A 15009-nucleotide genomic window follows, 5' to 3' on the forward strand; every position below is an offset into this window, starting at 1 on the left:
TACTCATCTCTGAAAATCAATATAACTTTAATTCATCGTTTTTTAAATTTCATTCTCTAAAAAAGTTATAAGCTTTCAAAAGTTTTTTTTCCCCCCCGTAATTTATTCAACCCGTTTTTCTGTTTTAATTTTACACTCCGGTCACGTTTTCTTGTCATCCAGTTGAAAATTAGGCTGTTAGGCGGCCGTGACTTCCATTCATTTGCCCACTGAGTCAATAGCGCATGCACAATTTTATTTTTCAGCACCTTCAACACCATGCATGCTCCCGTTTAACGCATGCGTGTTACTCTGAATAGGGAAATCCCTTAATGCGTAATATAGAATGATGCGCTTGTCCGTAGCAGATGCATATTGAATACAGCAATCGCGAAGTAAGTACCAATGTGATATGTATGTTTTTAGAAATCTGTTTGCCAGGCGACGATACGTTTTTTTGCGCATGCGCAAAAGTGAACTCCCGGGAGCGAGATTATATTTGTGGCGTAGGGAGCGGGTGAGACCGCTCTCTAGTCTAAAACAATATCGGACCAGGAAGTGGGAGATGGGAGGAGCAAGGGATGGTAAGAGATTTTTTTAAAACATTGATATCTCTTACTAATACGAATGTTGGGGATAAAAAAAAAATAGCGACTAAGCTGTAATACAGATAGACTTGCTATAAAGTGTAAGTAAAGTGCTTAACTTTACCTTCACTTTAAATAGTTGTTGAATTGAGTTGACTTTCTCATGAGTGAAAGGCCACATAAGGTCAATGGACTTGGTCAACGTGTGAAGGAATTTGTAATATTAGCTTAATCTCATACATCCAAACATTTCCTTCACATTTTCTGGAATGGGGAGATTAGGGAACTTGTGGGTGGTACCTACTGGTATTTTATGGGCGGGGCAGGAGGGATTGGGTCGAGACAGGGTAGTAGTGTTGGGTAGCCTGTTGTGGGTGTGTTCTGGGCGAAGCTGGAGCAGTCCCTGAAAACTGGAACATTTTCTGTGTCTGAGATGATGCCTACAAGAAATGAGGCAGATCTCCCAACCTGTGACAATCCCGCAGAATCTGGGACGGTTGGGAGATGTGGTATCTAGATTTAGTTGCAAGTCCCTGTCCAGCAGGGTGAGACTTTGGAGGAGCATAAGTTGGGGGTGAGGGCAGGCTCTGGAATTCTGCATACTTATATGTATGGTCATTTTTATTTCAATCCATCTTAATTCCTGTTTAAATTACCTGCATGGCTTTTCACTGGGTTTTGGAATTGAAAACCATGTCAGTCTATTTGACCCACTTAACACACTCTTTTGCGACACAATAACACACCCTGTTCATTGCATGGGAAGAATTCACCACTGTTATTCCAATCCATTAGAAATGGTTTTACAGATGCTTTTTACAGGTTTTTTGGGGTTATTTGTTTTGTGCTGCAGCCTGGAGAACTTGCAAACCCATTTCACTTGTTTCAACTGGTATATTTTGTAAGTTAGGAGTAGGGCTATGGGAAACTTCTTGGATGACATAGAGGGGCTGATAAACAGGATATTATGGCAGTATCATCAATAAATGACAATGCATCTTTCTCGTAACCGTTCACCTCTCGGCACAGAGAACTTATTCTATTGTGAACAGTACTAGAATTACAAAATGCCTTTAAAGCATTGCAGAACAAATTAATAAAAAATTAAATTAAATAAAAAATCCCTATATAAAACCGTCCACACTAATATGCAAATAAGAAAACTTGAAAATGATTAAAGGGACAGTCTACTCCAGACTTTGGCCCCTATTTATCAAAGGTCTTGCGGACCTGATCCGATAGTGTGGATCAGGTCCGCAAGACCTTGCTAAATGCGGAGAGCAATACGCTCTCCGAATTTAACATTGCACCAGCAGCTCACAAAAGCTGCTGGTGCAACGCCGCCCCCTGCTGACTTGCGGCCAGCAGGGGGGTGTCAATCAACCCAATCGTACTCGATCGGGTTGATTTCCAGTGATTCCTGTCCGCCTGCTCAGAGCAGGCGGACAGGGTTATGGAGCAGACCGCTGCTTCATAAATTGTGTTTCTGGCGAGTCTGAAGACTCGCCAGAAACACGGCCCTTCAAGCTCCGTATGGAGCTTGATAAATATGGGCCTATGTATTGTTTTAAAAAGAAAGATAATCCCTTTATTACCCATTCCCCAGTTTTGCATAACCAGCACTTATATATTAATACACTTTTTACCTCTGTGATTACCTTGTATCTAAGCCTCTGCAGACTACCCCCTTATTTCAGTTCTTTTGACAGGCTTGCATTTTAGCTAATCAGTGCTAACTCCTAGGTAAATCCACAGGAGTAAGCACAATGTTATATATATGGCACGCATGAACTAGCAGTGTCTAGCTGTGAAAAACTGTCCAAATGCACTGAGATAAAAGGTGAACTTCAAGGGCTTAGAAATTTCCATATGATCCTACCTAGGTTTAGCTTTCAACAAAGAATACAAAGAAAACAAAGCAAATTTGATGATAAACGTAAATTGGAAGGTTGTTTAAAATGGCATGGTTTATGTGAAGCATGAAAGTTTAACTTTGACTAGACTGTCCCTTTAACAAATAAAATAAAAACATTACAACCCCATCAGCTTTGAAATAGCAAGACATAACCGTGGGAAGAAATACTTTTTAGGGACTTTAGTCTTGAATTCTGCATGTTGGGCCAAGGTGTAGGTGAAAAATTGTGACCGCGCCTCTAAAATGTTCTTTGCCAGCCTATGGAGATACCTTTCATTTTATCCAGTAAGACCACCATAAAAAAACAGACATGGTGGTGAAGGGGTTTGGGTACTGTGAAGGGCATGCAGGCATTTCTATTTCCATCCAGAAAGGGATTACAATGTTGTACTGTAGGAACATCTATTGTGTGCTGATTGCGCTTTAATCTGTTGCAACCATATTGGCACAAGAAAAAAAAATCATAGTTCAGAGCTTCCCTTGGCTGGAAAAAACTACAGTTTGTGTTCTGTCAATATTTCCAGGAAGCAGATTGTCAGAGACTGCTCATAAAACAGAGAGTGTGTCGTGTCTGGGGTGGGGATTGGCAGATCTCACTGAGAAAAACAGAAAACTACAAATGACAAAGAATACTGCCCTCATTTTGACAAAATGACTGCGTGAGAGCATGGCCTGGCTAACAGTTACTGCAAGAATAAATCACGTTAAGTGCCACTTGCTTTGTCTGGCACTGGGTCATGGATCATTTACTGTGGAATAGAAAGCTGCAGTACAGAGCCACAGGTTTGTTGTGTATTTGTCAACTGCAGTGGACAGGCCATGTTTATTTAAAGGGAAACTAAACCCATTTTTTTTCTTTCATGATTCAGATAGAGCATGCAATTTTAAGCAACTTTCTAATTTACTCCTATTATCAATTTTTCTTCGTTCTCATGCTATCTTTATTTAAAAAGCAGGACTGTAGTAAAGCTTAGGAGCCACCCCATTTTAGGTTCAGCACCCTGGATAATGCTTGCTTATTGGTGGCTACATTTAGCCACCAATAAGCAAGCATAACCCAGGTTATCAACCAAAGGGACAGGAAAACCCACATTTTCTCTTTCATGATGCAGATAGAGCAATTTTGAACAAGTTTTCACTTTACTTCTATGATCACATTTTCTTCGTTCTATTGTATCCTTTGTTGAAAAGCAGGGAGGCAAGCTCAGGAGCACTATATGGCAGCAGTTTTGCAAGAATGTTATTTATTTGCAAGAGCACTAGATGGCAGCACTATTTCCTGTCATGTAGTTCTTCAGACGCCTACCTAGGTATCTCTTCAAAAAAATCAATACCACAATCATAAAGCACAAACTTCTGAAACTTGCATGCTCTGTCTGAAACACAAAAGCACATACTAATATATAGAGATGGAAAGACATAATGGCCCCAGGTTATCAAGGTCTGTGTTGGACCTGATACGACAGAAACAGTTAACCATAAGGGTCATAATGCCAATGAGGTACTGCTGATCCCTCTAGGCTCAATAAGTGTCTATGGACTTAAAAAGACAGCTCACTGAACTATTAGTACAGGTTTCATGGCTCTTTTGTGGACAATATAGATGTTTGTGTATTGAGATTAAAGCACAAAATCAGTCAACAAATGACACGCTCTAATTAATCAGAAAACCAAGAGAATAAAGTACATTTGATAAAATAAGTCAACTGGCAAGTTAAAAAAACACATGAAACACACAATTTTTTCTTTCATGATTCAGGAACTGGGAGATAGCTGCTGATTAGTGGCTGCAAATATTTGCTTCTTGTCATTAGCTTACCAATCTGTTCAGCTAGCGCCCAACAGTGCATTGCTGCTCCTTCAATAAAGGATACTGAGAGAATGAAGATACATTGATAATAGAAGTACATTAGAAAGTTATTTAAAAACATACACTCTCTCTGAATCATAAAAAATAATAATTTGGGTTTTTATGTCCCTTTAAATTAAGTTGAATCACAAAAAGTTGAATTGAATGTCCCTTTAATGCTTATTTATTTATAAGGACAGCTCTACAGTTGTACGAGTGGAAAGGAGCTACTGACAAGAAATAGATTGTTTATATAATACAGGATCCCCTTTTTTAAAACTGAAAAATAATACATTTGGGTTTTTATGTCCCTTTAAATTAAGTTGAATCACAAAAAGTTTAATTGAATGTCCCTTTAGTGCTTATTTATTTATAAGGACAGCTCTACAGTTGTACGAGTGGAAAGGAGCTACTGACAAGAAATAGATTGTTTATATAATACAGGATCCCCTTTTTTAAAACTGAAAAATAATACATTTGGGTTTTTATGTCCCTTTAAATTAAGTTGAATCACAAAAAGTTTAATTGAATGTCCCTTTAGTGCTTATTTATTTATAAGGACAGCTCTACAGTTGTACGAGTGGAAAGGAGCTACTGACAAGAAATAGATTGTTTATATAATACAGGATCCCCTTTTTTAAAACTGAAAAATAATACATTTGGGTTTTTATGTCCCTTTAAATTAAGTTGAATCACAAAAAGTTTAATTGAATGTCCCTTTAGTGCTTATTTATTTATAAGGACAGCTCTACAGTTGTACGAGTGGAAAGGAGCTACTGACAAGAAATAGATTGTTTATATAATACAGGATCCCCTTTTTTAAAACTGAAAAATAATACATTTGGGTTTTTATGTCCCTTTAAATTAAGTTGAATCACAAAAAGTTTAATTGAATGTCCCTTTAGTGCTTATTTATTTATAAGGACAGCTCTACAGTTGTACGAGTGGAAAGGAGCTACTGACAAGAAATAGATTGTTTATATAATACAGGATCCCCTTTTTTAAAACTGAAAAATAATACATTTTGAAATGTCCTCTTTAGTGATGACACAACAGTTAGCACACGAGGCGCTAGCGGCAAACCCAATGCATTATCCGATTGGTTGAGCATTCAGTCACCTCACAGAGACACGGGCCAATCAGATGGGTGCTGTAATTCACCCATCTTCCCTATTTGTTTTTGCTTCGGCCTGGGGGGTTAGGGTGCGCGCGCCGATCCTCTGGCATCCACCCCAAGTGAACCTTGGGGAATAAGGTTTACAAGGGGGGCTTCACCTTCCTTGAACCCCCCCAAGCGGAGGCAAAACTAGATAGTGAAGATGGGGGAATTACAGTACCCATCGTATATATGGTGTAACATGTATGTGTACTGGTGTAAGGGGCACCTACAAGGCATTAGCGCTCATCCCAAACGGACCAATCAGATCATACATAGGAGATAGTCATTAATGCATGATCTCATTGGCCCGTGACAACCAATTGGATAATGCATTGGGATTTCCGCTAGGGCCTAGTGTTAGCACATACTATATTGAAGCTTAAAGGTACAGTAAAGTCAGATTTGAACTTTAATGATTCAGATAGAGCAAGTAAACAAACCTCCTATTGTTATCTATTTTGTTTCATCCTCTTGGTATCCTTTGTTGAAAACAAACATAGGCTAATGAGCTTCAAACCACTACTGGAAGCTAGCTGATGATTGGTGGCACCACATATATGCCTCTTGTCATTTGCTCACCAATGTGTTCAGGTATCTCCCAGTAGTGCATTGCTGCTCCTTCAACAAAAGATACCAAGAGAATGAATCAAATATGGAAATAAAAATACATTCTAAAGTTGTTTAAAATGGTATGCTCTAATTTTCGCTTATTTAAGTACATCTAGAGGCCCATTTATCAAGGCCCGAATGGAGCTTGAGGGACTGCGTTTCTGGCGAGTCTTCAGACTCGTCAGAAACAGCAGTTATGAAGCAGCGGTCTAAAGATCGCTGCTCCATAACCCTGTGCGCCTGCTCTGAGCAGGCAGACAGGAATCACCACAATTCAACCCGATTGAGTACGATCGGGTTGATCGACAACCCCCTCCTGTAGTTGCTTCTTAACTACAGTTTCCGGCAGGGGGTAGATTGCAGCATCCGCTGCTTAATAACTCTACCCCAATGACTTAAAATCACACTGTCCTTTGCCCAATGCCATGTCACCTCCTATCTAGAAGATTAAGACTATTAAGTTGTTGTCCCAAATGATCCTGTAAGCTGTGAATTCCTCCTGACATGGCGATTTTACTACAGTCATAGGCCTCTATTTATCAAAGTCTGGCGGACCTGATCCGACAGTGCGGATCAGGTCCGCCAGACCTCGCTGAATACGGAGAGCAATACCCTCTCCGTATTCAGCATTGCACCAGCAGCTCACAAGAGCTGCTGATGCAGCAACGCCGCCCCCTGCAGAATCGTGGCAAATCGGCCGCCAGCAGGGGTGTCAATCAATCTGATCGTACTCGATCGTGTTGAATTGCAGCAATGTCTATCCATCTGCTCAGAGCAGGCGGACAGATTATGGAGCGGCAGTCTTTAGACCGCTGCTTCATAACTGGTGTTTCTGGCGAGCCTGCAGGCTCGCCAGAAACACGGGGCCTCAAGTTCTATCCGGAGCTTGATAGATATGCCCCACTGAGCGTGCTTTTCTGGCAGCATCTTCAGCCTTTCCAGTGTGGATGTTTTTTCTTTATGTAGGGTTATTAGTCAGATATGGGTTATGCCCCTTGCTTTCAGTTGGGAGGTGTGATTTTGTGTGTGACACCTATATATCTTTTTGTTATTACACTATAATATTACTGCAACCACTTTTCTTTGCAACTGGTTGAAAATAATGTGATTTCCCCCAAGGGTCTAAGTTGCCATTCATTATTTTGGTTGGATTCCATTCCAGTTAAAAAGCTTTTGGTATTTATATAGCTAAATTGGAATATAATCTCTCCCTTTCATTCTTACATTACTGTACCAAGACACAGTGTTCCGTGGTGTATAGTGACCCTGAGTTACATTTATGTATACTGTGCAGCCTTTTATTGGAACATAGAATACTCATACATTAACTCCTTGTCTACCAGAGAGAGTTTTATGGAAAGGGTTAAAGGATTGATGTCACAGTTGTACATTAGAATAAGGATGCTGCGCCACTAGTACGGAGTTATAGTGACAGAAACCTTTGTGCTCTGACCCAAAGAAGAGAAAACTGTACTTTATTTAGTGCTATCTGATTCAGAAACTGCTGCCCACCAGGCTGGAATGTGTTAATGAGCAGGGGGCGACCTTTCAGAACCACAATGCCCACTATTATGTCAGCTGAAACTGCTTAAAGATTAAATGCATCATAAATGAGCAGAAGCAGGTCACTGAAAGAATGTTAATTACACCCTCAGCTTCTGGGGAACTTATCAATTGATATCATTTCTCCGTATCAATTCTGTTGTACCCTATTATTCATAATCCTCTATAACATAACTTTGTATTAAATACGTATTAACATAGTAGATGAGGTTGAAAAAAGACAGATGTCCATTAAGTTCAACCTATACAAATCCAATATATTTACAAAAAAGCTCCAGTTGAGCTTAAATTAATACCATTAAAAAAGGTGACCCACTTAATACATGCAATCATATCCATGAATTCTGTTTCTAGCCAGAAATGTATCTAAACCATTTTTAAATGTATCTAAGGTATTGGCATTTACTACCACCTTAGGTAATGAGTTCCACAATTTCATTGCTCTTACAGTGAAAAAAACATTTATGTTAAAAAGAACAGGGCCCAGTACCGATCCCTGGGGGCTCCACTGATTAGCTTTGTCTAATCTGAGCATGATCCGTTTACTACTACTCATTGATCCCTGTCTTTTATTCAGTTTTTTATCCATGATCTAACATTTTCAGATATTCCCAGTCCCTTAATTGTGTACATTAATCTCTCATGTGGCACTGTGTCAAACACTTTTTCAAAATCCAAGTATATCACATTAACTGATTCCCCTTTATCTATATTTTTACTTACTTCCTCGTAGAATCTAATTAGATTAGTTTTACATGATCTATTTCTCATAAACCATGCTCATTTTAACTCATAATCTTGTTTACACAAATATACTTATCAATATAATCCTTTAAAATCCTGTCAAGTATCTTCCCTACTACCGATGTCAGACTAACTGGTCTATAACTTTCTAGATCAGCCCTGTTTCCCTTTTTGAAGAGTGGCACCACATCAGCTCTGTCCATGGGTACTATGCCTGAGGATAATGAGTCTTGAGGTTTGTCTATAACAGTGCTATGTTTCAGTAAAACCCTTGGGATTATTCTATCTGGGCCTGGAGTTTTATTTACCTTAATAATATTCATTTTTTCCTGATATCTTCTAGAGACAACCCAGTTAATGTTATGGTCCAGTTAATAGTATGGTCCTGTATGTTCTAGTTTGTTTCAAAGTATCTCCTATTGGTTCCTCTCTTGTGTATAATGAAGAAAATAACTAAGTAGTATTTCAGCCTTTTCCCTGTCACTTAGGGGCAGAACTACCATTAGTGCAGCAGGTGCGGTGGCACCAGGGCCCAAGTGCTTTGGGGGCCCATAGCAGACAATCTACATAGGCTTGTGCAGAATGTGTAAAATTCCTAATGCAGGGGAGCCTTTTTATTAGTGCAGCTTAATCTGTATATACTCAAAATCATTATACAGAGCATGATGTATATTGCTACTATTTACTACTGAGTTAGCTTTGGGGGCCCAAAAAATTATTTGCACCAGGGCCCTCTGTTGAGTATGCTCCATATAACCTACCCCTATAACGTGTCCTACAGCTCCTTATAACATCCCCCCTATAACTGTCCTAAAGCTTCATATAACCTCCCCCTATAACTTGTCCTACAGCTCCTTATAACCTCCCCACATAACTTTCCTATAACTTCATATAACCTCCCCCTATAACTTGTCCTACAGCTCCTTATAACCTCCCCCTGTAACTGTCCTATAGCTTCATATAACCTCCCCCTATAACTTTTCCTAGAGCTTTATATAACCTCCTCCTATAACTTGTCCTACAGCTTCAAATACCCTCCTCCTATAATTTGTCCTACAGCTCCATATCACCTCCCCCAATAACATGTCCTACAGCTCCATATCACCTACCCCTATAACTTGTCCTACAGCTTCATACAACCTCCCCCTATAACTTGTCCTATAGCTCCATATAACCTCCCCCTATAACTTGTCCTACAGCTCCATATAACCTCCCTCTATAACATGTCCTACAGCTCTATATAACCTCCCCCTATAACTTGTCCTATAGCTCCATATAACTTCCCCCTATAACTTGTCCTACAGCTCCATATAACCTCCCTCTATAACTTGTCCTACAGCTCCATATAACCTCCCCTATAACTTGTCCTACAGCTCCATATAACCTCCCCCTATAACTTGTCCTACAGCTCCATATAACCTCCCCCTATAACTTGTCCTACAGCTCCATATAACCTCCCTCTATAACATGTCCTACAGCTCTATATAACCTCCCCCTATAACTTGTACTATAGCTCCATATAACCTCCCCCTATAACTTGTCCTACAGCTCCATATAACCTCCCTCTATAACTTGTCCTACAGCTCCATATAACCTCCCCTATAACTTGTCCTACAGCTCCATATAACCTCCCCCTATAACTTGTCCTACAGCTCCATATAACCTCCCCCTATAACTTGTCCTACAGCTCCATATAACCTCCCTCTATAACCTGTCCTATAGCTCTATATAACCTCCCCCTATAACTTGTCCTATAGCTCCATATAACCTCCCCCTATAACTTGTCCTACAGCTTCATATAACTTCACCCTATAACTGTCCTATAGCTTCATATAACCTCCCCCTATAAATTGTCCTACAGCTCCTTATAACCTCCCCCCTATAACTGTCCTATAGCTTCATATAACCTCCCCCTATAACTTTTCCTACAGCTTTATATAACCTCCTCCTATAACTTGGCCTACAGCTTCAAATACCCTCCTCCTATAACTTGTCCTACAGCTCCATATCACCTCCCCCTATAACTTGTCCTACAGCTCCATATCACCTCCCCCTATAACTTGTCCTACAGCTTCATACAACCTCCCCCTATAACTTGTCCTATAGCTCCATATAACCTCCCCCTATAACTTGTCCTACAGCTCGATATAACCTCCCTCTATAATATGTCCTACAGCTCTATATAACCTCCCCCTATAACTTGTCCTATAGCTCCATATAACCTCCCCCTATAACTTGTCCTGCAGCTCCATATAACCTCCCCCTATAACTTGTCCTACAGCTCTTTAGAACTTTCCCCTATAACTTGTCCTACAGCTCCATAAACCTCCCCATATAACTTGTCCTATAGCTTCATATAACCTCACCCTATAGCTTGTCCTATAGCTCCATATAACCTCCTCCTATAACTTGTCCTAGAGCTCCATATAACCTCCCCCTATAACTTGTCCTACAGCTCCATATAACCTCCCTCTATAACTTGTCCTACAGCTCCATATAACCTCCCCTATAACTTGTCCTACAGCTCCATATAACCTCCCCCTATAACTTGTCCTACAGCTCCATATAACCTCCCCCTATAACTTGTCCTACAGCTCCATATAACCTCCCTCTATAACCTGTCCTATAGCTCTATATAACCTCCCCCTATAACTTGTCCTATAGCTCCATATAACCTCCCCCTATAACTTGTCCTACAGCTTCATATAACTTCACCCTATAACTGTCCTATAGCTTCATATAACCTCCCCCTATAACTTGTCCTACAGCTCCTTATAACCTCCCCCCTATAACTGTCCTATAGCTTCATATAACCTCCCCCTATAACTTTTCCTACAGCTTTATATAACCTCCCGCTATAACTTGTCCTATAGCTTCATATAACCTCACCCTATAGCTTGTCCTATAGCTCCATATAACCTCCTCCTATAACTTGTCCTAGAGCTCCATATAACCTCCCCCTGTAACTTATCCTACAGCTCCATACAACCTCCCCCTATAACTTGTCCAAGAGCTCCATATAACCTGCCCCTATAACTATAGCTTCAAATAACCTCTCCCTATAACTTGTCGTACAGCATCATATAACATCCCCCTATAACTTGTCCTACAGCTTCATATAACCTCCTCCTATAACTTGTCCTACAGATTCATATAACCTCCTCCTATAACTTGTCCTACAGCTTCATATAACCTCCTCCTATAACTTGTCCTACAGCTCCATGTAACCTCCCCCTATAATGTGTCCTACAGCTCCATATAACCTCCCCCTATAACTTGTCCTACAGCATCATATAACCTCCCCCTATAACTTGTCCTACAGCTTTATATAACCTCCCCCTATAAAAGTTAATAGGTTTTCAGGGGCACAATCTTCCAGGGGCCATAGTCATGAGGAAGGAGGCTGGCAAATAGGCTTCTCCACAATCCATGGAAGCAGGGCAATTTTTCATTTAAAGGGCCAGTTACAAATAGCAGTTTGTAACATATCTCCCCTTTTGGAGGGAGACTAACCAGGCACCTGACCTTCTGTCGGTCAGTGCCTAAGTTAGTCTCGCAACCCACCCACAAATAAACATTAGCAGCAAAGTAGCCCCCCCACAATACGTAGTACTGGCCTGTAGGTTCCAGGTTGTAGGATGAAAGTGTAGCATCCTCGGCCTTCCTGGCGCAGCTGGGCAAATAGCTGATGGTACTTGGGGGGCAGAGGCCAGTGGCACTCTGCCCTGGTGCCAGCGCTTCTGCTGGGGTGAGGGGTTTGCAGGCCAGTCCTGTAACAAGGGGGTCTGTAGGGCAGAGGCCAGCAGCGCTCTGTCCTGATGCCAGCTCTTCTGCTGGGGGAATTGGGGCATAGTCCTGCCCGGTGGCAAAGGGAACGTGGGGGTCAGTGGGGGTTAACATCTCCACTGTTAACCCTGGGCCCAAGTTAGGAGTTAGCTGGGGAGGGGGAGATTGGCTTACCTCCTCCTCCTGATACTCCGGCGGCCGTTGGGAAGGGAGGTCGATGCTCTCCGCTTCCTGTGGAACATGCTGCGGCTGGGGAGAGAGACCAGTTGTCTCCTCTCCCTGGAAGGCACACTCCGGCTGGGGAGGGAGGTCGATGCTATCCCCTCCCTGTAGCTGGGTCTGTCGCTGGGGATCTGGGCCGCCTGCCCAGCATCCCTGTAGGGCTGGTAGAGAGACTGCGGTCCCATATCCACCTGCCTGCTGGGGGTCCTCCCAGGACCAGTCTATGAGGCCTGCTGCCTCTGGTATCTCTGGTTGGGGAAGGAGACTGGTTGTCTCTTCCCTCTGCATGGTATACTGCCGCTGGGGAGGGAGGTCGCTGCTCTCCTCTCCCTGTAACTCCGGCTGCCGCTGGGGAGGGAGGTCGTTGCTCTCCGCTCTCTGTAACTCACTTTCTCGCTGGAGACCAGGTGTCCATACCCTCAAACTCCACAGTTGGCGCTCAAAGGCTCGTGCCACTTTGTTCTCCGTATCCAATTCCCGGATGATGCGACTGACTACCTCCTGCGCAGGGTCTGGACCATATCGGACTAGCCGCCTCTTTACCTCTGGAACGAAATCCGCGCCCTCATAGCGACGGATCCGGTTGAGGTGCTCTTCACAGGGTTCTGACCAGTATCTTGTCAGCTCCATGCTGCTGTAGGTAGGGACGCTGCGCAGTGGCTAGCGTTGCCCTCAATAACTCTCCTACGATACCAGTGCTGTTGGGGTGCTGCTCCTTGCGCTAGGACGCTATCCCACCGCTGCCGCCAAATGTTACGGTTGCCTCCAGGCTGGCTGGAAGTTGGACCGTAGAAAAGGATGCTCCTAGAGCTCACCAAAGAATCATCACAACACACAGCCTGGTTTTTATTGAGGTTACATGCAAAAAAAGACACTCTCAGGGGGAGGCATAAAATCCCCAATCACACATTTGATGCATTTAGATAGAGACAACGCCCTTTTACAGGCCACAACATTACTTCAGCAGATAACATTACACACAATAAAACAATGCAGTCCACCTTATCACTAGCAGTCTGATTAGACAATGGGAATGTTTTATCACTAAACTTAATTAGAGCTGATCCCAGCAAACTTGTATTTAGAATAGGTTTCTTGAAGCTGAACAAAATTTAACTCTTTAGTTCTGACCGAAGGGTCTGTCACATAGCACTTAATGGCACACAATGAAAACGAATGCTTTTGTAACAGTGCTCCCTTTCTGTGGAACCCTCTGCCTGCGTGGCACTCGGTTCAGCAAGTCCTATTTACTGAACCAAGTGGGAGAACGCCAGGGACAAGTTATTTTACAGGTCTGGGGACATAGTCTTAAAGGGGCATTGTTCACCAAAGTCACAATATGTCCCCAGACGGTTCTTAAAGGGCCATACACACCCAATAAAAGTTAATAGGTTTTCAGGGGCACAATCTTCCAGGGGCCATAGTCATGAGGAAGGAGGCTGGCAAATAGGCTTCTCCACAATCCATGGAAGCAGGGCAATTTTTCATTTAAAGGGCCAGTTACAAATAGCAGTTTGTAACATTGTCTTATAGCTTCATATAACCTCCCCCTATAACTTGTCTTATAGTTCCATATAACCTCCTCCTATAACTTTTTTTTTTTTTTTAAGTATTTTTTATTGAGGTAAAACTTGGATTACAATAGGCAAATTGCAACACAAAAATCATAGACATATGTAATAAAGAAAAGATGTCAGTCATAGTGCCATTGTACATAACCATAAACGTATTAATGCACATCAAGGAAAGATTCACATTGGTCAATATATAAATGCAAATTATATGATTGCTTCGGATTAGACAATATATGTGTCGGATGGAATAGCACAATCAGCAATACATGTGAGAACATCATTGTGTAGCAAAGTATAACATACCAATTAAGATAAAAAGAGGAAGAAAAATTTACAGCCAAAATGTATTTTGGGCTCCTGTTTTCAATAAATATCATCTTTCAATTGCCAGCATCTTTTAAACTGGTAGTGTCTTTTGGTAAGTTCTTAAGGGTATGCCTTGTTTAGCAGTCCCTATCAAGGCTTTCTACTGCTGGTGACATATCGAAGAGAAGACCATGAAACACAATGGGTCAGTCGACAAAGCAGTTACAACATGTTTATGTGTAGAGGAAAATGAAAAAATAAAAAAATAAATAAAAAATAAATAAATACATCCTCTAGAGGTATAGATTGTGACCAAACATTGGGCACACAAAACCATTGTTTGCTAATTGGTAAAGGACATCTTGATGTATTCATGGGATAATGATGAATGTAGTGTGTGAAACATATTGGGGTATGATTGCGCTAAGCGTGCATAGAGGAATTTGGTTGCTGAAAGAAAGAACTCGTGAATATGGCGAGATATAACAGCTATAGGAGGCGCACCAAAAAGGAAAAGAGAGAGAAAAAAAAAAGGGGGGTAGTGAAGGGAGGAAATCGAGATAAGGGGAAGAGGTAAAAGATTGGAGGTCTAGGAGTTTTTCAGGTTCTTCGTGTATTTTTATATTTTAAGTGTTGGGGAGCCGAATTTTCCTCCACATTTCCCAGGTCTGACAGTGTAGGGAGATCTTGTTATTTGCAGTAAAGATGGGACTTTC

The sequence above is a fragment of the Bombina bombina genome, chromosome 7 (genome assembly GCF_027579735.1).
Source record: "Bombina bombina isolate aBomBom1 chromosome 7, aBomBom1.pri, whole genome shotgun sequence".
Classification (NCBI taxonomy): Eukaryota; Metazoa; Chordata; class Amphibia; order Anura; family Bombinatoridae; genus Bombina; species Bombina bombina.